This window comes from Hesperophylax consimilis, chromosome 19, assembly GCF_061612785.1.
Source record: "Hesperophylax consimilis isolate HC1 chromosome 19, BYU_Hcon_1.0, whole genome shotgun sequence".
NCBI classification, from domain to species: domain Eukaryota; kingdom Metazoa; phylum Arthropoda; class Insecta; order Trichoptera; family Limnephilidae; genus Hesperophylax; species Hesperophylax consimilis.
The window spans coordinates 7,187,552-7,209,309 of NC_142854.1; the positions used below are offsets into that span (position 1 = coordinate 7,187,552).

General features: G+C 34.5%; 1 protein-coding gene and 1 non-coding gene across 5 annotated transcripts in view; one reads left to right on the top strand and one right to left on the bottom strand.

Moving 5' to 3' along the window:
• The window catches only part of raw (NDT-like domain-containing protein raw), a 224,183-nt gene that overhangs the window by 101,081 nt on the left and 101,344 nt on the right, over positions 1–21,758 (top strand). The gene's annotated exons all lie outside the window — the stretch shown is intronic.
• On the bottom strand, positions 10,308–10,380 carry TRNAF-GAA (transfer RNA phenylalanine (anticodon GAA)). The gene has a single exon. It is a non-coding gene; the product is annotated as a tRNA-Phe (tRNA).

Genomic DNA, 21,758 nt, shown 5'->3' on the forward strand with positions numbered 1-21,758 from the left:
TGATCACCCGGCCGACTCGGACACAATGAGATCTGGGCTCACAAATCACTGTCCATTAGGGTGGGTAGTCAGATTTGTTATAGGCGTCACCCAATAGGATGAGAAAGCATAGAACAGTTTTAAATAGATCAGCATTTACCCGGCAGACTTAAACCAGCAATTATTTATTTCAAATGGAATAAAATCTATATATTTCTACCACTTGTCGCTACTGACCACATTGCCACACCCCACAACGCATCATGATATGCACTTTGTCACAACATGATACGCGCTCCGTCTCGTCGTCTGTACTGTATTGCTAGAACGAGACGGAGGGCATATCACATGATGCGCCAGTTGGTACCCAGTGGCGACCTGTGATTTAAATATAGATATATTATTTTTTTATTTTTTTAAATTTCACCGGACAGCAAAATTATATCTAATTGTTTTTACTCGATATAAACTCAGGAATGGAAATTAGAATTTATTAATCGATACATAAATGAATTTATGTTAAGGCAGACTGTTCTTCAAGACATTTTCGATTCTATGGCGATTATGGTAGAATCAAAGATTTCGAAAAACTTTTACGTGATTACAATATCAAAACCAACAACACAATCGTATATGTATATATCTGACATGCAGAATGTACCAGATTTTTTTCCCGCCTTTTCTTCTCTTCTTCTCTCGAAACTAACAGATTTATTGTTCCTTTCACTGTAATTTATCTTAAAATGTCTCGAACACAACACTAATAACAATGTTTTATAACACGAACAGTCCAAAAAACTGTGCTTTAGAAAACGTACGAATGCGTCAGACAATACAATACCTGTGCATGGAAGAAGCGACGATTTTACTGCCGCTATAAATTATGTCACAATAAATTAGAATGTTATTTTGCATTGACCTATAACATAAATACAAGAACGAGAGGGACTTCTCGTTAACCAAGACAATCTAGCTTCCGTACAAAATTGCATAAATCATACACAAAAAAAGATTTCCAAAGAAAGATATAGTTATAACTTCGATCGTTTACAGAATCACCAAATATATATACTCCAGAGGCACTGCATCGCTTTGAATATAGTAATGGATGGTGGAGGGACAACACTAGACAGTGACCTTCCTCTTGTTTTGAAAGTCAAGTGTGCAAAATTTCATCAATCTCGGAGTAAATCACGGCTGGACAGGTTGTTGAAATCTTCAAACGCAATTCACCCATTTACCCCTTTTTGGGTTTCATGGTTTTGTCAAAACACGGCAGAATTGATCTATAAGACGATGCCTGTAATTCTAATAATAATTATAGCTTCCTACCTATAGGACCAGCCTTCTAATGACTCTCCGGTGGGGATGAGTATATTGCTCCTGAAACAAATCTCTTGTGATGGCGAGGAGAAAATGAAAAGGGAAATGCTATTGATTCTTGAAAGCGATCTACACCACTGCCTGATTTTTTTTTAAATTTTGTGTTCTTTGTTTGAAATTTGTGTTTTTTTTTTTTTTTTTATGTGTTCTTTTTTTTTTTAAAATTGTGTTTTTTTTACGTTTGTGTTTTTTTTTTTTGTTTTGTTTTTTTTTTTTTTTAAATTTTTGCTCTTAAAAATTTTTGTTAAATTTTTGTTCTTAAATTCTTTTGAAATTGGTGTTATTTTTTTTTTTAAATTTCCTTTTTTGTACCTATCTAAGTTTCTTTTTTTTGCAAATATTATTACGTAATTTCTTATAGTAACCGGATAACCCACCACAAGGCATGATATTTGTACAGCGCCCTTGAGGTGTTTTTTTCACGAAAACGGCGCTATATAAATTAGCCAAAGATTATTATTATTATTAATGACAATTCGATCTTTAAAAAGTGATATAAAGTCATGAAAACCGTAAAACAAAAACTAGGTTAATCGGTTACATTTATCATCGCTTTTAAGCCCCCGCTTAAAAATTAACTCTTTATGTTTTTAGACTCCAAAATTATTAAAAACCCGTTTTGTTCTTTTATAGGCATGAAAAAATTCACAGTGTATCTTTAAATGCAACTTAAGAATTTGTTGAGAGATTTTTGCTCTATTTCAAACGAGTCGTGTTTTAATAAGTATTTTCACCATTAGATATCTCCCTTTCACACCATATTTGAACGCTTACAACAGGGCCTTAATGACTGAAATTTATATAACTTTTTAAAGGTGTGTTGAATTTTCATTGTATTAAGTTATCTTGGTACCATTTTTTACATGTAACCTAAACTTTGTTCTTGTAAAAGGAATTTAATATTAAAATATTATTATTTTAATCGCTGAATATTAACAAGTTTTTTCTTCTCAACTGTGTGTTATATTGTATATTTTTTGTTTTCTTCAATTTAAAATTAAAGTAGGGCAATCTTCATAATTGCCCCTTTTCGTTTCTTCAAAGAAAACGGACTGCCGTTAATGATGGGAAAAACATGCAAATTTCACGTGAATCGATATTACAATATCGTACGATCACGCAACACGACCAAACTTCAATTGAATCAACAACTTTTCACTGGACTGGATTTAACAAGGAAAGTTTGTGAAAATTCACCTTTGCTATAAAACTTGCTAAAAGAGAAACTAGGTTTATGTGCCTCTTGTACGACTGCGAATACTAAAAATCAATAACTTTTTACATCGCTGGAGTGGCCAAATTTACACACGCTGTTTCCACTCTCATCGCTTGTCACGTCGCCGACAGTCGTATAGATTTCTTTATAGAAAAGTCACATATTGTCGTGTGCATCATAAACACTCATTTATTATACGCATTTTTTTATATGGGTGATAGAACTTTGGAGTTTTCTGCTTGATCCAACAACTCTATAATTCTATTATTTTTTATGATGATACTTAAACTAATGTTTATAAGACAAGGTTTTTATGCATAGCGCAAAGGATAACAAATTATTATAACCATTAATTACTCGCCTGAAATATACATACAAATTGAAAATATCTCCCGAGTAAAAATGAGTGCCGCCTACGGGATTTGAATCAGTACCTGCTGATGTCCGGTCAGGTGCTCTTTACCACTGAGCTACGTCGACTTATTTACAACACGCCAAATAATCCAATATGTACTATTACTTCAATCGACAATTATTGCTTATTATATATTTTTTCACGTGTAAACAATCAAATTTATTTTTTACTCGATGTCAGAAGGTTCAATTTCCGTTGGCGGCATTTATTTATACTCTGGAGATATTTTCAATTTGTACGGATATTTCAGACGACTAATTATTGCTTATATTAATTTGTTATTTACAAATTCTACTCCTGTGCGACGAATTTTGCATTGATTTGAGAAACAAATACTCCGATGTTTAATACAATATAAGCATGAATTATGTGCATGAAACTATATAACTCTGGATGTGTAAATGAACGTTAGTTCAATAGCTTATATTGTAATCATCGAAAACAATATCAAAGACTCTCAAACGAAAGATGTGAAACAGGAAAGTTACAGTCAAATCTAGGAATTGAACCCAGGACCTTGCTCTGACCACTGAGCTAATTCGACCATATCAACTTACGTCATTTTCAATTGTTTAGTACATTTTATAAACCCATATGTTGTTGAATGCTATATTTGTGTATGATTGCAAGATTCTACCCTAACTAAATGCAATCTAGATAGCGTCTTCGATAAATATATCCATTTTTATTTTAATGTGCGACATCTATTGACTTTTCTACAAGTCTAGAATGAATATTTTTTATAGTGGAAGATAGTGTCGGTAGCTCTATACAGTTAAAAATGCAGTAAGTTGAAATGGTGGAATTAGCTCAGTGGTCAGTGCACTTCCCCGTCAAGGAAGAGGTCACGGGTTCAATATGATTATTATTTAATAGTTTTGCTCATTTATTGAATCTCTTCATATTAGATAATCGTTAGATTAAAAACTGGTTTGCTGGCCCTAAACAAGTGAATTGATAGGTTTCCAGATTAACTTTTTGTAAAATACGGATGCATTAATTATCACGATGTCGGAACACGTGTTCGAAAAATCCTAATATTTTCTCATTTCGTCATTATATATTATCAAGAACGCGTATTCCGGTATACAGGGTTTTCCAACAAGAGGTGTTATTTTGATATTCAATCGTAAAAGATCAATGTTTTCGTTGCTTGTGTGGCACGTAGCGCCATCTTGTTGAAAGTAAACGTTGTCCAGATCAATACCATCCAATTCCGGTAATAAAAAAATCATTAACTCGATAGCGCAATCCATTCACCGTAACTGTTGCTCCAGCCTCATTTTCAAAAAAAGTAAGGTCCAATGACTCCCCCGGACCATAAACCGCACCAAACAGTCACACGTTGAGGATAGAGAGGCTTTCCAACAATAACTATTGGGTTTTCCGAGCCCCAGGTGCGACAATTTTGCTTGTTGACGAAGCCACCGAGGTGGAAATGGGCATCATCACTCAAGATGATTTGCATTTGATTCACTCAAGTGAATTTTAATAATTTCAATGAGTTGTTGAAGCATGTATCGTTTCATTTTTATTAATGACTTAGTTTCTACTTGTCAAATGTCAAAAAAAGAGCTTCAAAAGTAGCATCTACCGAAATAGCGGGCTATTCAAAATAACACCTCTTATTGGAAAACCCTGTATTAGGGATTTAATAAAAGTTTATCGGGAAAAGGCCCGCAATCCAGTTTTTAACCGGAATACCAATAATTTGAAGAGATTCCTAATAAATTAGCAATACTCATATTTCTTCTTATACCATCCATCGGTAAGACAGAGATCCTGGGTTCGATTCCCTGTTGCGACCATTACGTTTTTTTCTTTGTCTAGTTCTGTTTCATGTTTCATTTAGATTTAGTAGTATTATCTTCTCCTTATGATTTATAATAGTATCAAAACGAAGAAATGCCGTGTGGTAACCGAGGTTTGGTACTGCTAGATGTTAGGTTGGGCTATTGAACAGCTGATTAGTCCACAATTTTGAGTCAAAATGCCTTCAATTCAATTTGTTTATTAATTTCAAAAACATTACAAAATTGTTCATTTCAATGCGTTTTTAAAATATTTTTATAATAAGAATTCTAAGATTAATATTTACAGTGTGTATATCAACTATACCAGTGATAATAGAGCTTGCCTTTTAAAGGAAGCTTCATTGATGCAAAACATGTCGATATCCGAATTGATTCTGTTCAACAGCAAGATTGCTCTCCCCACAGGCATGACCATTGGCAAGTTAGTTCTGCAGGCTGGGAGATAAAATAGTCTATGTTGTCGGTGACGTAGATAACCATCGGGAACATAGAAATGAATGCTCTCCATGATGATCGAGTTTTCAAACCATCCACGAATCAGTCTAAAGAAATGTGTAGCAATGCGCACATCTCTCCTGACCCGTAGATAGTTCATTCCGAGCATACCCAAAAGAAAGTCAGTGGGATAGAGCCACGGGTAGTAGCCATACTCCCTCATGTAGAGAAATCTCAAGAATTTCTTCTGAACTCTCTCCAACATGAGAGAATACTTTACCTGGTGTGGACTCCAAATCACCGACCCACTTTCAAGTCTACTCCTTACTAAGGAATTAAATAAAACTATAAGCACCCGTTTATCTCTAAAATTCCTTGCAGTGCGTAGAACAAAGCCCAGAATTCTAAGTGAAGTGCTACATGTCGCCTCAATATGAGCATGAAATGTCAGTCTACTATCAAACATGATTCCAAGATCCTTCATTGTCGAGATGAATGTGGCCGTTGACCCGAAACGTAGTTGCTTCATCCTCATGTTTATCCGTAAGTGTTTGGAGAGATATATCTCTGCTATTCTCGACGCCATGTTTCGACACCATTGTGTATTTCAAGATCGGGCACGTCGACCCACATATTTTCCCTTCCGTCTTGGTGTCGCGAACTTGAAACTAATTTACACTAAATTCACACTATTTTTGTATGCGGATCGAGCTGTCTTATAATGTCTCTCCCCCGCGAATTTGTTTTCTGAAGACAACCTTCTGAATTCTTCTGCGAATTCCAACCGGATTTATGAGAACCGCTTGTTCAATAATTCCAACCGATTATCAACCTTGAATTAGGTTAAGTGTCGACTATATTTGTTTTATATGGTCTAGTTGGGTTAACATAGGTTACTTGGTGCATATTAAAATGATCCAGTTTTTCTACCCAGTTTCGCTCGAGTTTTACACTGTTCGTATAAATGCAACAAACAAAATGTTGTTTTGTATTTTTTTTGCTGTCAAAATATATTTCAAAGTTCACAATGGGAAGGACGATATGGGCTTAAAATAGTTGCGTTGACCTAGAAAATCCCGAAATAAAAAGTTGTGCAAATTTCACTACGCCAGAGCTCACTGTCAGAGAGTTTTACTACAAATATACAACAACATAGTATCTATATATTGACTATCATGGTCATTCAGTAATTTAATGTTGTTTGACGTCTTAAAACTCCTTTTTTGTTTTGTTTCGTTGGTCTGTAAATATTCCTGTAATTGTGACTTTAATATTATCCCTGGGTTGATCGTGAACTACCCGATCATTATAACCCGCTCACGAACTACCAATGAGCTAACGGGTCACAATAAAAAAAATCGAATGACTGCACCCGTGTCCCCTGATGGGATGCCAGATCTGTAATCTCTACTAATAAAGACGGTACATACCTGTCAATCTAAAATAGTCTATCATTTACCTACCACCTACGTACGTCAAACGAGAGTATCGGATCTAAGATTTGGTGACGGGTACACGGTTTCTGTTGTGGACGGGTACTTTCGAGTTACGGCCTGCGGCGCTCCTCCACCCTCTAGCATTTTTCCATATGTAAAAGTACCCTATCAAAAAGTGGGTACTCTCGACCCGATCACTTCGGTCGTGAACGACCTGCTTCGCGTAAAATGATCGATCGACCCAGCTTTATTTCGTCACATAATTATTGTGGTTCTATTTGGTCATAAGTCGTATGAAAGTGTCTCGATCGAAAGATTTTACTTTCTCGTTTTTTAACTGTCATATATTCCATAGCCTTTTGTATTTTCTCATAAACTATGTATAGACTTATCCACTTTCTATATGAATTAGCTATAAAGTGTTTGTGTTTGTCTATCAAAGTGTGCAATCTGTCTCTCGGATTAGCCAATTCTGTGGCGGGCCATCGACAGACGCGTATTAAATTTGGCAATGGGTGATGTCATGAACAGTATTGGCTTGCTTTAGAACAGAGATTCGCAAACTTTTTCAATGTATTCATTCATATACCTAAAATAATTACACTTCGTAATGTTTTTTCATGAGAACAACAATCGTGTTAACCGCTCCACCATATAATATCAAACATCTGTATAGTGATGAAAAAGTAAGGACACACTTGGCCCACGTACGCAACGTATTAAGACATCTGGACAACTTACAATCCGTGCATTTTCTATAAAAATAGATGCTTTATAAACTCGCTTGTCACAATGCAATCCTACGCTACTCACGCAACACCAATCCGCCCTGTCCAAATCGCGGCGTGGGACGTGTGAAAGAAAGATGGCAGTGGTGAAAAGCGTTCCCATGAGCTGATTTAACGTTTAAGGTTGTGTGTTTGGACGTTTGGCATGTATTAACATTATTTATTGCACGTTTTGTTGTTAATATTAGAGATGAACAACTAATAGATTTAGTAAGACGTGACTTAGAACGGGTTGTTTCGGAAAATTTAAACAATTATTCAAAGTTAATTTTCAAGTTGTGTGAAAGATTTTTTTCAAGTTTTGTTATTATACAGTTCTGTCAAGCAACTAGCCCATAATGATATAATAACATAAATTGAATAGGACTTTCACAGAACCCGAAAACGAACGTTGAAATTTGATAAATTGTTCAAATTCTCCGAAACTACCCGTCCTAAGTGATTTTTACATAAAATCCTTTGAATATCGCGATACTACGATCTAATTTGTACTGCTTGGGTAGGACAAGTGTGCAAGTTAGCCTAGGAACGTAGTAATGCAAACGTTGCGTAAGTGGGCCCAGTATAGCCTTACCTTTAGATGGCGGTGGTCAAAGGACTTCCATCGAATAGGGAATTCTCGTGCATTTTGTAAATAATTTATTTCAATAAAGATAATTATTTTATTATGTCCCTCTTTTTTTTCTTTTTTTTAAATGCATTTTTAATACTTTGTTTTAAAAATTGCGTGCTATTTCGGCTCTGAAAACGGTCATGCGCCATTTTGACCGCTACGTCACAAGTGCTACGTCACACCTTTGCCGCTGCCGCCGCCATCGGTTTGCAGGATCTACTCGGGCCGGTCAACAGTGACGTCATCGTTCGCCCTTGAACGCTTGATCAATCACCGGGCGTTTTTAGCTGCATTGAAATATTTCGTTCGCGCCTGTTTTTAAAGTCATTATAACTTTAATAAATGATTTTTGAAAATTATAAAAACTATGTATTCTTGTGTCTGAAGTGTTTCTACATGTGAATAATTAATAATAAGTGATTTTTTGGTGTGAAGAGAATTCCCTATTGTTTGGGGTTTATTGACATTATTTATTGCACTTTTTGTTGTTAAAATGGGAGATTAACAACTAAAGATTTAATAAGACGTTATGAATTTAAAATCCCAATGAATCCTCACCTTCCGTGTTTCCATCGAATGGCGTAGACGATATACGATAACTAGTATACTAGGACTAACAGTGACGCTGTCTGTAAGACGTAGCATGCAGAATTTCCCGTGCCAATGTTTGTCAACCGCGCTTTATAATATCATTCATATAGTGTGAAGTTCACACCGATCCGTCGGTGACTTCATCGATCTGCCGGTCCTATAGACACCACCGTTCCGATTGAGATATCGCTGAGATGAGAATGATCATCTCTAGCTGCACTACAATCTACAATTGCGATACTCTATCATCGTTTAGTCACGGTTTTCCAAGTTCTCCGTTTACAAAGCCATTAATATCATCACTTATTTAAAAAAACGTAAATTAAGATGTAGACGATAATTAATGTATTTTGATAATTTATTTGTTCTGCGACTGGAATATATTATGTCAATGATATTGTTAACTCTTGACAGGCCAAGATGCCAAACAAAACGTCTGTTACCAAATGGGTCTTCTGACGACCCCATGCGTTTTTCTGTCTTATGGGCTTTTAAACTATAGAAATCTCAATTATTCAGTCAATTATTAATGGTAACTTACGTATTTGCGCAGAAATACGTAAAATACTAAAATGATATGTCAAGTATATAAGGAGGATAGTAATTTTGGGTACTACCTACTCCCCCACTTGGCTGCGGGATAGTAAGAAAGTTAAGAGGAAGTTAAAAGCCAAAAATGTGTATTTTTTTGGTATACCTTATATCGTAGGTAATAGGCATTAAAATCGCTTGACAAACGGAGTCTAGAAACGTTCGATTTCAAGCAAAAAACTGGTTTTTATTTATTTTGTAAATAATTTTATAAGAAAGTAAAAAAGTTAATCAAGTGAAACTGTCATAGATAATCTTAGCTATAATACTGTATTTTTAAAAAGATGTTTCCTTTATGCGTTCATACGTTTCTATTGAAAAAAAAATTATTAGCTTGCATTTATATTATATTGAGTAATTTTTTTTGTATTATACTGAAACGAAGCGATAGGAAAATCTTTATTTTATCTAAAGCACATTTTTTGGTATTCATAATGTACACCAATTCGTTATAAAGATTAATCAAAATAGTGATTTGGCACTAAGCTTTGCCTTAATGTGCTTGTGTCAGTTTCAGGACACCGTGCTCACGGAAATGTCCTGTAAAGTATAAAACACTGTGTAATTGAGTAAAATCGTGGTCATAGGCATGATGCTGCGACTTTTAATTAATATTGTGTGTTTACTATTGCAGTGGCGTACCGTGTCTGCAGATTCACAACCAGGAAATGTATTCATTAGTGTTTTTATGGTTTATTAAGTTGCTGTGTCATGATTCATGATCTAGCCACACGTGCTGAGTGAACGGTGTAATGTAATATGATTGTTGTTAACACGCGGTAATATCGCACATCATGAACTCGTGTATTCTACGGGGTTTTCCAATAAGAGGTGTTATTTTGATAGTCAATCGCAAAAGATCAATGGTTTCGTTGCTTGTGTGGCACGTAGCTGACCCGCCGGACCATAAACCGCATCAAACAGTCAAACGTTGAGGATAGAGAGGCTTTTCAACAATAACTTTTGTGGTAACAATTATTTTACAAGCAAAAATTATTCGCCTGAAACACTCATCCACATTGAAAAATCTCCTGATAAAAGATACATGACGCCAACGGGACTCGAACCCGTGTCCCTTCGATTTTCGGTCGACAGCTCTGACCACTGAGCTATGGCGGCTTATCTCTTATCCGCGAAATAATTCAATACATACTAGTGTTTCATTCAACAATTACTGCTTGTTACATTTTTTCACCTGAAAACAACTAACTTTATTTTATATGAGAAAGGCATTGTAAGTGCTAACTCTCTCAGGAGATGGCGTCGAGACAAATTGTCTAAATTTGTAGGTGAAATACTAGGACTTGTCAAATATTAATTATTATTTTTTGGTAAACTAATGTTTAAGACAACATAATGCATAGCACAAAGGGTAACAATTATTTTACAAGCAATAATTATTTGCCTAATATTCGTCCTTCGGACCATAAACTGCACCAAACAGTCACACGTTGAGGATAGAGAGGCTTTTAAACAATAACTCTTGGGTTTTCCGAGCCCCAGTTGCGACAATTTTGCTTGTTGACGAAGCCACCGAGGTGGAAATGGGCCTCATCACTCAAGATGATTTGCATTTGATTCACTCAAGTGAATTTTAATAATTTAAATGCGTTGTTGAAGCGTGTATCGTTCCATTTTTATTAATGGCGTAGTTTCTACTTGTCAAATGTCAAAAATGACAGCTTCAAAAGTAACATCTACCGAAATAGCGGGCTATTCAAAATAACACCTCTTATTGGAAAACCCTGTATATTATAAGTGGGGTTCTATTCCAAAAATTGAGTTATAACAATACTAAATCGAGAGCCCTGAATCGATTGGTTTATTCAGTTTTTACCAAAAGGCACTAATTCTCGAAGAATTTGTCATTTGAAAATAAGATTTTCTGAGTGAACCGTTTTTTTTCCAAAAGTGACTTCTTAAATTTTTTATTCATAGCTGACTATTTCCTTTTAAATACAAAAATGTGATTATTTTTTATCAATAGTGTACTAAAATCTTTTCTTATTTTTTAAATACATCCATTTTGTTTTCGTGAATAAATTAATGAAATTCTTGAAAGTGGAAATAAACCCACTTAACTCGATCGCGCTGAAACTCAGCAGACTCGTTAATAATAATAATATTTTGATGATTTGTATAGCGCCGCTTTTGTACGAAATCACCTCAAGGGCGCTGTACAAATATATAATACATTTCTACAATGATCTATGTTATTACTAACTATTTATGGAAATAATATACAGTTCAATACTTACCTGGTAGGTCACTTGAGATTAACATTAACTAATTGTTTATTAGCAATACAGGATTCAGGACATAATTGGATATAACTGGACTTTCTCTCAGGAATGATATATTTAATTTAAGGGTGACAGCTTAAATAGGTAAGTTTGTCAATAACAATCAGAGATGTGCTTTATTTCAAATAAATCCATTTCAAATGAAAATGCAAAATGCAAAATGGGTATTTTTCATTTTGCATTTTGAATGCTTTTCTAACAACCATTTTGCATTTTAAATGTTTTTCTCAATGCATTTTCCATTTTAAATGCTTTTTTGCAACATTCTTCCTACTTTCTCCACTCATCTTTTTTTCATAAGCCCCAAATATCAGTCGGTCCTCAACCCCGCAACGAGAGATAATTTACATTTTTGAAGTCGCTCCCTGGTAGGAGTCCTGGCAATTGAATGATACCATTACAAAAAATACTGATTCAAATACTGAACATGGGGCCATGACGCTGTAATATTAAATGTTAGATAGCAGTTTCTATGTTTTTACGTTGGCAACATTAGTCCCGCGCAAATTTTTTGTGGTTTCATAATCTGTAGTCGTGGTGTTTTTGGATTTACCATCATGTAATATATTTGTTCTACATTGATGTCCATTATTAAATGACAAAATTGTTTAAAAATTCTATAATTATTTTCATTGTTTGACCTGAGAAACCATTTTGCATTTTCAATGAATTTTGACAATAGGTATTTTGCATTTGAAATGCTTTTCTAAAACCCATTTTGTATTTTGCATTTTCAAATGGAAAAGTTTTGACCCATTTCCATTTTGCATTTCAAATGGTTTTGGGTACCCATTTTGCACATCTCTGAAAATGATCGATCGACGCAGCTCTATTTCTTCACATTATTATTGATTCTATTTGGTCATAAGTCGTATGAAAGTGTCTCGATCGATAGATTTTAATTTCTCGTTTTTTAATTGTCCTATATTCTATAGGGTTTTGGTTGAGCAGTTAGCGCGGTAGACTTCCAGTCCCTGGGAAGGAAGGTTTAATCCTCGGTCAAATCAAAAATAGTGTATAGATCTAAATAATAAAAAAAAATATTATAGTAAATAATCTTGTTTTTACGGGTTGAGTTTTCCTAAATCGCACTATTTGAATATTAGTAGAATACTTACTCAGACCAGTAAGAATCTAGGAGTATTATAAGAAAAATTAAAAAAAAGACACTTTATTAATTTTCATCAAAACATAATGATATGTCGATATGTTGTGTAAAACATGTTTTGTTTCTAACATAATTACATAATTCTTATTTATAATACTAATATGTACACGCACATATTTTTTGGACCTTTGCTAGAAAATGTATCATAGAGAACTTAAATGAACAACATAATTCAGATTAATTAAACTCAAAATGTAATCATGACACCATTATAAGATTCTGTAGAGTCAAACACGTAGATAATACAAACATCTATAGGGTTTTCCAATAAGAGGTGTTATGTGTATTTAATTCCGGCCATAAAATGAATTTTTTTTTGGCCGGAATTGGATGGTATTGATCTGGACAACGTGTACTTTCAACAAGACGGCGCTACGTGCCATACAAGCAACGAAACCATTGATCTTTTACGGGAGAAGTTTCCGGACCGTGTTATCTCTCGAAAAGTGTGAAAATCGAATCTCTCGAAATCACAATTGGCCACCGAGATCTTGTGATTTAACACCTTGCGACTTCTTACTTTGGGGCCACGTGAAAGAGAAGGTCTACGCCAACAGTCCAGCGTCGATTCAAGACCTCAAAGATGGAATTTGTGAGGCTATCGAGGACATAAGACAGCCACTTTGCGATTTGGTTATGGAAAATTTCATGAAAAGGATATGGTCCTGTAGGCGTGGTCGTGGTGGTCATTTGACTGATGTTATTTTACACTATTAACGACATACCTTTTTCTATATAATGAAATAAACATTCAATCATTTATATTAAAAAATGGTATTTTTCTTTGAATATCAAAATAACACCTCTTATTGGAAAACCCTATATTACAAGTAATACTGTATCGCATGTCATAATGTTTCAATAAACAATACGTAAAATTCATTCGTGTTCACGAATCTACAATTTGTTTTTCTATTTGTTGTCGAATAGCACATATTATGAATTATTTTATTATAAAGGGTGATGTATTAATTAATTAATAATTATTAATATATTAATTCATAGAATTCAATTGCTTAGTGAGCAATCAAAAGCATTTGCATTCCAGCACTTTTTTCAAGTTCTGCTTTAGTAAACTTGACATTTACTAAAATTAGCTGCATTTGCGAATATCATTTCTTTTTTTGCTATTTTACAATTTATTAATTTAAAATAATGTAGATATTATATTTGTGGCACGTTCCAGAGTGGAAGATACATTCAGTATCGTTCTAGTGAAAGTCTAGCATTCAGTTGCTTGAAATTTCCTCTTCGCCTTCCTCTTTCCCATCTCCTTCCCCTCCGCATCACCTTCAGCCTCAAAACATGCCTCAATTGGGGATGCCAAAATGCCATAGTCTCACTGACTCCCGACGCTAGAGAACAGTTGGGAATCTTTCCGGTTAAATGTCATCTGCCTTGTTTCTATTATCACTAGAACGCTGACGTCAGTCGTATACATTCACTCCAAGTGCTAGCTACAAACGGATGTACTGCCATCTATAATGTGCCATCTATAATCCAAAACAAGTGTTTACACGACTTTTTTCGAAATGCTAATTAGTAATTTAAACTACCTTGTTCGCAAGAAAATTTTAGTGATTGGTGATTTTAATATCAATTCTTCACAAAATCCACGTGCTGTGAAAACCGAACTCTCGTATGTTATGGAACTATTTCAGCTGAAACAATTTAATATAGTTCTGAACTCAAGTGGTCGTACTTTGGATCTAGTGCTAGGTAATTTTAATATGGTCATAGAAAAATCTGATTTCTGTCTTGTTCCAGAAGACAACCATCATCCCACACTTTTGTCAGAAATTAACCTTAAACATGATAAACCGTTAAAAAATCATCATATACTATCAGAAAATAACTTCCGTGGTTGGAATTTCTACAAGGGAGACTTTGAGAAGCTGTACAGCCAACTGCGTGACCACAATTGGCAGGCTATCTTGGAGATTTCCGATGTTGACGAGGCAGTTAAATGTTTTTACGATATCCTATTCGCGTATTTAGATGAATGCTTCCCAAGAAAAAAAAGGCATCGAAAAGAAAACTATCCTAAATGGTTTTCGCGCGAAATTATTGGGGACATAAAGATGAAGCGCATACATCACCGGCGGTGGAGACAATCAGGTTTGGAAAGTGAACACGAGTTATTTAAAACTTATCGTACTAGAATTAAACGCAATATTTCAATAGCCCACAAAAATTATATTTCGGAGGTAGAGAATAACGTGAAAAACGATCCGAAATCATTCTGGAAATATATTTCTGACAAGAAACGTGACAGAGGTTTCTTAAGTCATGTTAATCTAAATGATAGCACACACAAAGGATCCGACATACCGGAAGCCTTCGCAAAGTATTTTCAATCCGTATATAATTCAAAAAAAGTTGATTTTGAATCTTATGTTCCAAGACAGACTGAATCAACAAAAGCTCAAAATATATCTATTCATAGCGTTGATATTGTAGATTTTGTTTTAGCAGTAAAGAAATTGAAACCAAAAACATCGTATGGTCCTGATTTCATTCCACCCTTTATTATTAAGGGATGTTCTGAACCATTATGTAAGCCACTTCTATATATATTTAATCTTACGGTTAAAAACGGAATTTTTCCTAAATTATGGAAGCTGTCGAAAGTCACCCCTTTACACAAAGATGGCGACAAGTATCAAACAACCAACTACCGTCCTATAGCGATTCTCTCCGCACCTGCTAAACTATTGGAAATAATTATCCATAAATATGTTTATACCAAAGTTGAACCATTCTTGATCGAACAACAACATGGATTTAGACATGGCCGATCAACCACTACAAATTTAATGGTATTTACAGATTACTTGTCGAGAGCACTCGATAACAACGAGCAAGTTGACGCATCTTATCATGACTTTGCAAAGGCTTTCGATAGAGTTGATCACTTAGTGCTTCTAAATAGGCTCGAAGAAATTGGTTTTTCGGAAAACTTATTGAAACTCTTTTGTAACTATTTGAGTGAAAGAGAACAATTCGTGTCCTATGGTGAGTTCAACTCTAATGCATATCCTACAAATTCTGGTGTGCCGCAGGGATCCAATTTAGGACCCCTATTGTTTTTAATTTTTATAAACAATATTCAGGGAAAGATTAAATTCGTCCGTTTTCTACTTTTTGCCGATGACATCAAACTCTTTCTGAGAATAAGATCGATAGAAGACTGTAGAAAGCTCCAGGAAGATATCGATGCAATTATTGACTGGAGTATTGATAACAAACTTGGGTTCAACTTCCAAAAATGTTCAGTGATGTGCTTTACAAGGGCACACAAGACCATATATTTTAATTACAAAATGAAAGATACGTCACTGAAGCACATGGTGACTTGCAAGGACTTGGGAATTGTGTACGACATTCGCTTAACATTTCACGCTCATATTGAAAAGATCTGTAAATCAGCCACTAAGATGTTGGGTTTTGTCATACACAATTCGAAAGACTTGACCAACCTTGCAGTAATAAGGCTGCTTTACTTTAGCTTAGTGCGTAGCATTCTCGAGAATGGATCTCAGGTATGGGGGCCAGAGGACACTGTCTATGTACTAATGGTCGAGAAGATACAAAAAAAGTTTTTACGATACCTCTACATGAGAGAGTTTGGTTATTACCCATGGCTGTTTCCAACAGCATTTATCTCGGGAATGCTGGGTATATGCAGCCTTAGTTCCAGAAGGGATGTTGCATTACTCCTGATGGCGTATAAGCTACTAAACGGTTTAGTATCAATACCAGACATTCTGGCTAAAATAGGATTTTATGTCCCGGATAATTTCGCGCGAGGCCGCCAACACAGGCTTTTGATTCTTCCTAGGTGCAGAACTAACTTACCAATGGTGATGCCCTTGGGAAGAATCACTAGGTTAATTAACTGCCTCGCAGGAAATGTGGATATTTTCCACATGTCCTACAACGTATTTAAACGTGAAATATTATTATTCAATACTTAAAATTGTAAATCTAAATTTGAAACTTTTTTCTTTGTCCCACTTGTAAATGTACCTATTTGTTATTCACTTTTTTGTAAATGTTAATTATCGATATTGCAATGTTCTGGTTCATACTGTTTTTGCAAATAAACAATAAATAAATAAATAAATAATTTAAAAATTGAAAATATTGAAGTTTTCATAAAATATTATAACATGTTTAAGGCGATGCACTACGTCGTGAAATATTTCGAATCGAGCCGCTATCAATAACACACCCTACGTAGATGGCGATAAGGCTTAAATTCCCGCTTCACACCATCCACCTGTTTTGATTTATGCAAAAAAAAAACATGGTCAAAAGGTACCTTTTATTTTATTTTGTGGATGTTCAGGCATAAATATTTCAATGTTTTTCGATCATTTTCTAAATAACTTAATTTGCCACATTATACAACAAAACCATAACCGAAAATGGGTTCGGAAGTAGGAGATTTTGAACTTTAAAGCAGTTTTCATAGGCCTTTACATTATTTTTTCTGTGCTATACAAAGACTTATCTAAAAAACACTCGATTTTTTCAAAGGCCAGGATGTTTTCTACTCGCAGTATTTAATTAAAGCATCTGAAACATTTCTAGGCGACCAAATTTTCAAACCAAAAACACATGATTTTAAATTACTACGTAGTGCATCGCCTTAAGTACTTTTTTACTCTTTGAAATCTAATAACCGCGGTACCAGGTTTTTACCTGCTAGTTATAATATAAATCTTCAGCACTACCAAACATGGTAAATGTTAGCAATTTGCCATTATTTAATTATTCAGTAAGTTTAGTGCAAGTCTTTGCTTCGTGAAAGGTCAAAGGTGCTTAATTGAGATAAAATAATTAAGTTTTGCGTGAGTAATTAATAAATCAACTATTGTTATATAGTGCTAAGTATGGTTTTAATTGCTTGACAAGGTATTGATATGAATCTTGCCCATGGAAATTATTGTGGTGCATATATATCTACATCTTGGAAATAAAATTATAAATACTTTGTACCCAATGACGTTGCAATATATCTAGACTTGTTATTGTCTGATAAAAATTAAGACAAAATGTGGCAAGTAAGAAATACTCTTATTTCCAGTAAATTCTTAATTCAAACGCTGTTCATGAATGACAAAGATTAATTCAAAGAAATAAACGATAGGACCAAGCGGTGTTTTTGTATTTAAAAATTGTGTCGAATGCTACATTCTACATCATGGGTGTGACTGAGATGGCATGATACGGAATACTGTATGAGACGACCTACTGCTAATAGGTTGTCCTTATTATACTTATGTAATGCTACGTTCGCTATCTCATTTTCTCTAATGGCGCTGAAAATCATTATTTTTATGTAGCTCTTATGCGTATTAATTTTGATGCGTTGTTAGCCAATGTGCCAGAAAAAATAAAAATCAAAAACAAACAAATCCTTAGGAAGGATTAACCTTTTACAGCCATTCCACAATTTTGTGAACATTATTTTCCCCTAACAAATACATAAGTTGCTAGAATCAACTTTGAATGCGTAATTTCTTGGTCCGGTATGTCAATTTATAGAAAAGAAAAATATGTTTCCGAGCCAAAAAAACAACGAAACAATTTTTCAAGTCTTGTATAAATAATTGGCCTTTCCGTACCAGCCTATGTATGTTTCGTATAACCATACATTTATGTAGATTACTGATCAGTCTGCTCTCCGATATCTTGGTCGATGTGTCTAACATCTTGCATCAACTCTCTGCGAGACAATGCGGGCTTTACAAATAATGCATAATGTTATTGTTAATGATAAAACGCACGAGGAATTAATTACTTCCGCGTGGCCTTGACTTTATGCATAATCCTGCTTGCTTGCCTGCTTTTAAATTGGCGTAGGTATTCTCGATTGAAGCCGCATTCACAGGGGGAGTTGGTTAGCGACATAGATCATATAAACAAAGGGAGATATGGCGTGCCGACTGTCGTCGAACCATGGTTCATGGTTAAGAGGAAGCTACTAGCCAAAAATGTGTATATTCTTGGTATACCTTATATTGTAGGTAATAGTCGATTTTAATATTGTTGTAATATTAAAATCGCTTGACAAACGGAGTCTAGAAACGTTCGATTTCAAGCACAAAACTGGTTTTTATTTATTTTGTAAATAATTTTATAAGAAAGCAAAAAAGTTAATCAAGTGAAACTGTCACAGATAATCTTAGCTATAATACTGTATTTTTTACATGTTGTTTCCTTTAAGCGTTCATACATTTCTATTTTTTTTAAAGTAATTTAAATTTATATTTTTATTGAGTAATTTATTACTTTATTTGTATTCTACTCAAGCGAAACGATAGGAAAACCTTCAATTTATCTAAAGCATATTTTTTAGTATTCCTAATGTACATAAAGACATGTTATAAAGATCAATCAAAAGTGATTAAAGGAGGAAACACATTATTAAAACGCGACGCGACGCCACGTCTCGACACCCGATATGCACCGTGCACATTACCAACACGCGACGCCACGACATACTAGCAATTTCTGAATACAGTTAGCTAACAGCAGTGGAAGTGAATGGTTTTGTACTATGGATTTAATAAATAAAGAGTCAGATGAAGACTTTGAAGAAGATTTGATGCAAATTATGGGTACATATATGATACTTAAACGACTCAAGAAAAAGAGAATAACTAGGCGTTACTGGGTTCATGAAATAAATCAAAAGAGAAGTATGTGTGGTGAATATCATACTCTGTATCCAGACTTACTTCAAGATAATGAAAGATTTCATATGTATTTTCGGGTTACTAAAACACAATTTGAAGAAATACACGAATTTATTCAAAGTGACATACACAGGAAAGACACGACATTTCTTCCCATGCATTATTTATCACAGTATGATTCCTGTATATAGCTAAACTCATGTCATATAGAACAGGATATCGTTTTACCAACTCAATTAATTGTTCGTCGGTCATTTCGCTAAATAAATGCAAAAATAATATTAAATTGGCATAAATTCCGTATATGCTCTGTGACAGTTCTCGAACGACTGACGCGTAGCGTCGTGTGTTGTCTAGAAACATACTGCGCAGGCCGCGTCGGGTGGCGTGTTTACCCCCACCATGGGCAACACATCGACCTGGCACGTCTGGATCGGGTGGCGTGTGCGCGCATGGCGTCGCGTCGGATGTTCATAGTGTGATTCTGGTCTATAGAAAACAATACATTTGATTCGACTCAACACGCATCGCGTTTCATCGGGTCGCGTCGGGTTTTAATAATGTGTTTCCACCTTTAGCATTAAGAGTCCCGAAAGAAAGCGTCGGGACCCGTTTTCAGAAAGCTGGCCACTCTCGACATCAAATCGAGAGCAAAACTCGACTATTAGAATATCGTTATACAAAAACGAGTGTTAGAAGTGTGTTATGTACAGATTTTTAGAGAACTGATGTCGCTAATTAGATAACTATAAGATATTTATTATTAAATCAAATAAAACACTTTGTTTATTAACCACGACTTTATTATTATTACATCTACCGGTTTCGCTACGGTCGAGCTTCATCAGGATGTGAAATATAAATTTAGTTATATTTCACATCCTGATGAAGCTCGACCGTAGCGAAACCGGTAGATGTAATAATAATAAAGTCGTGGTTAATAAACAAAGTGTTTTATTTGATTTAATATATAATGTCTAACCACAAAGTGATTGCTTCCTACGAAAAAAAAAAAAAAAAAAAAAAAGATATTTATTATATTAGATAGGCTTAGATATTTTTGAAAATGTTGAATCAAGTTCACTCGGAGTTAGGTAAAATTCACCACATATTGGCCACACAACATACTTCCACCGTGTTATCTATTCACAGCTCAGATACAACCTCTAGAGATGGTTCCGGATATTTTGGGGGGGAGGGGAGGTTCAAAACAAAATTGTGTTCACCCCCGCATCCCTACAATTGTCCTGTCTTAAAGCCAAATAAATCAAGGCGATGCACCACGTCGTTTAACATTTGGAATCCGACCGCTTACATTAACAATCCTTATGTATATGGCGATAAGGTTTAAATTACCCCCTAAGCCCCAATTTCTACCGATTTATAACATGTTTTCTCGTTAACCCTTGAAAACGTTTTAAAAAATGTAATTTTTGAAGATAATATACATATTTGTTATGCCGAAACGTTAATTATGTAAAATAGATAGAAAAAATATTAAAAACACGTTTTGTTCTGTTATTTAATATGTTATAGGCATGAAAAAATTCACAGTGTATCTTTAAATGCAACTTAAGCATTTGTCGAGAGATTTTTGCTCTATTTCAAACGAGTCGTGTTTTATTAAATATTTTCACCATTTTCGCTTAGTTATTATATTTTAAATATAAACGCACTCCCTCTATCTGAAATTCTCTTCAATCCGAAATCACGTAATTTTGCATTTCTTCGTACTGCTTCGTCTTGATATTTAAAATTTCAAGTTCTTAGTCACGGCCGATATTATTTGTAGTAGAAATGTGTTTAATAAGGAACTAAAATAAAGCTTGATGATGTTACAATGAATAATGCATGATTGTATTAAGCCATCACCATTATCATGAACTTGATACTGAATATTATGGCTAATAACAACACATTAGCCGCAAGGTTTTCTAAGAAAAGGGCGCGCGCCATAGATCAAAGGATTACGTAATGGTTCATTATTTATCAATAAACACGGGCCTCATAATTTTACAGATTTTTTTAATACTTTAACAAGGATGTTAATATTTAAGTTAATTCGTAGTGCCTCTCTATCCTGCCTGCCTACTATACCCGGTTTTAGCAGATATATACAGTGGGTGGACAAATTATTAGTTATTTTACAATCATGAATTATTTATTGTAACATCATCAAGCTTTATTTTAGTTCCTTATTAAACGCAATTCAATATGCACTACAAATAATATCGGCCGTGAATAAGAACTTGAAATTTAAAAAATTAAGTCGAAGCTGTACGAAGAAATGAAAAATCATGTGATTTCGGATTGAACATT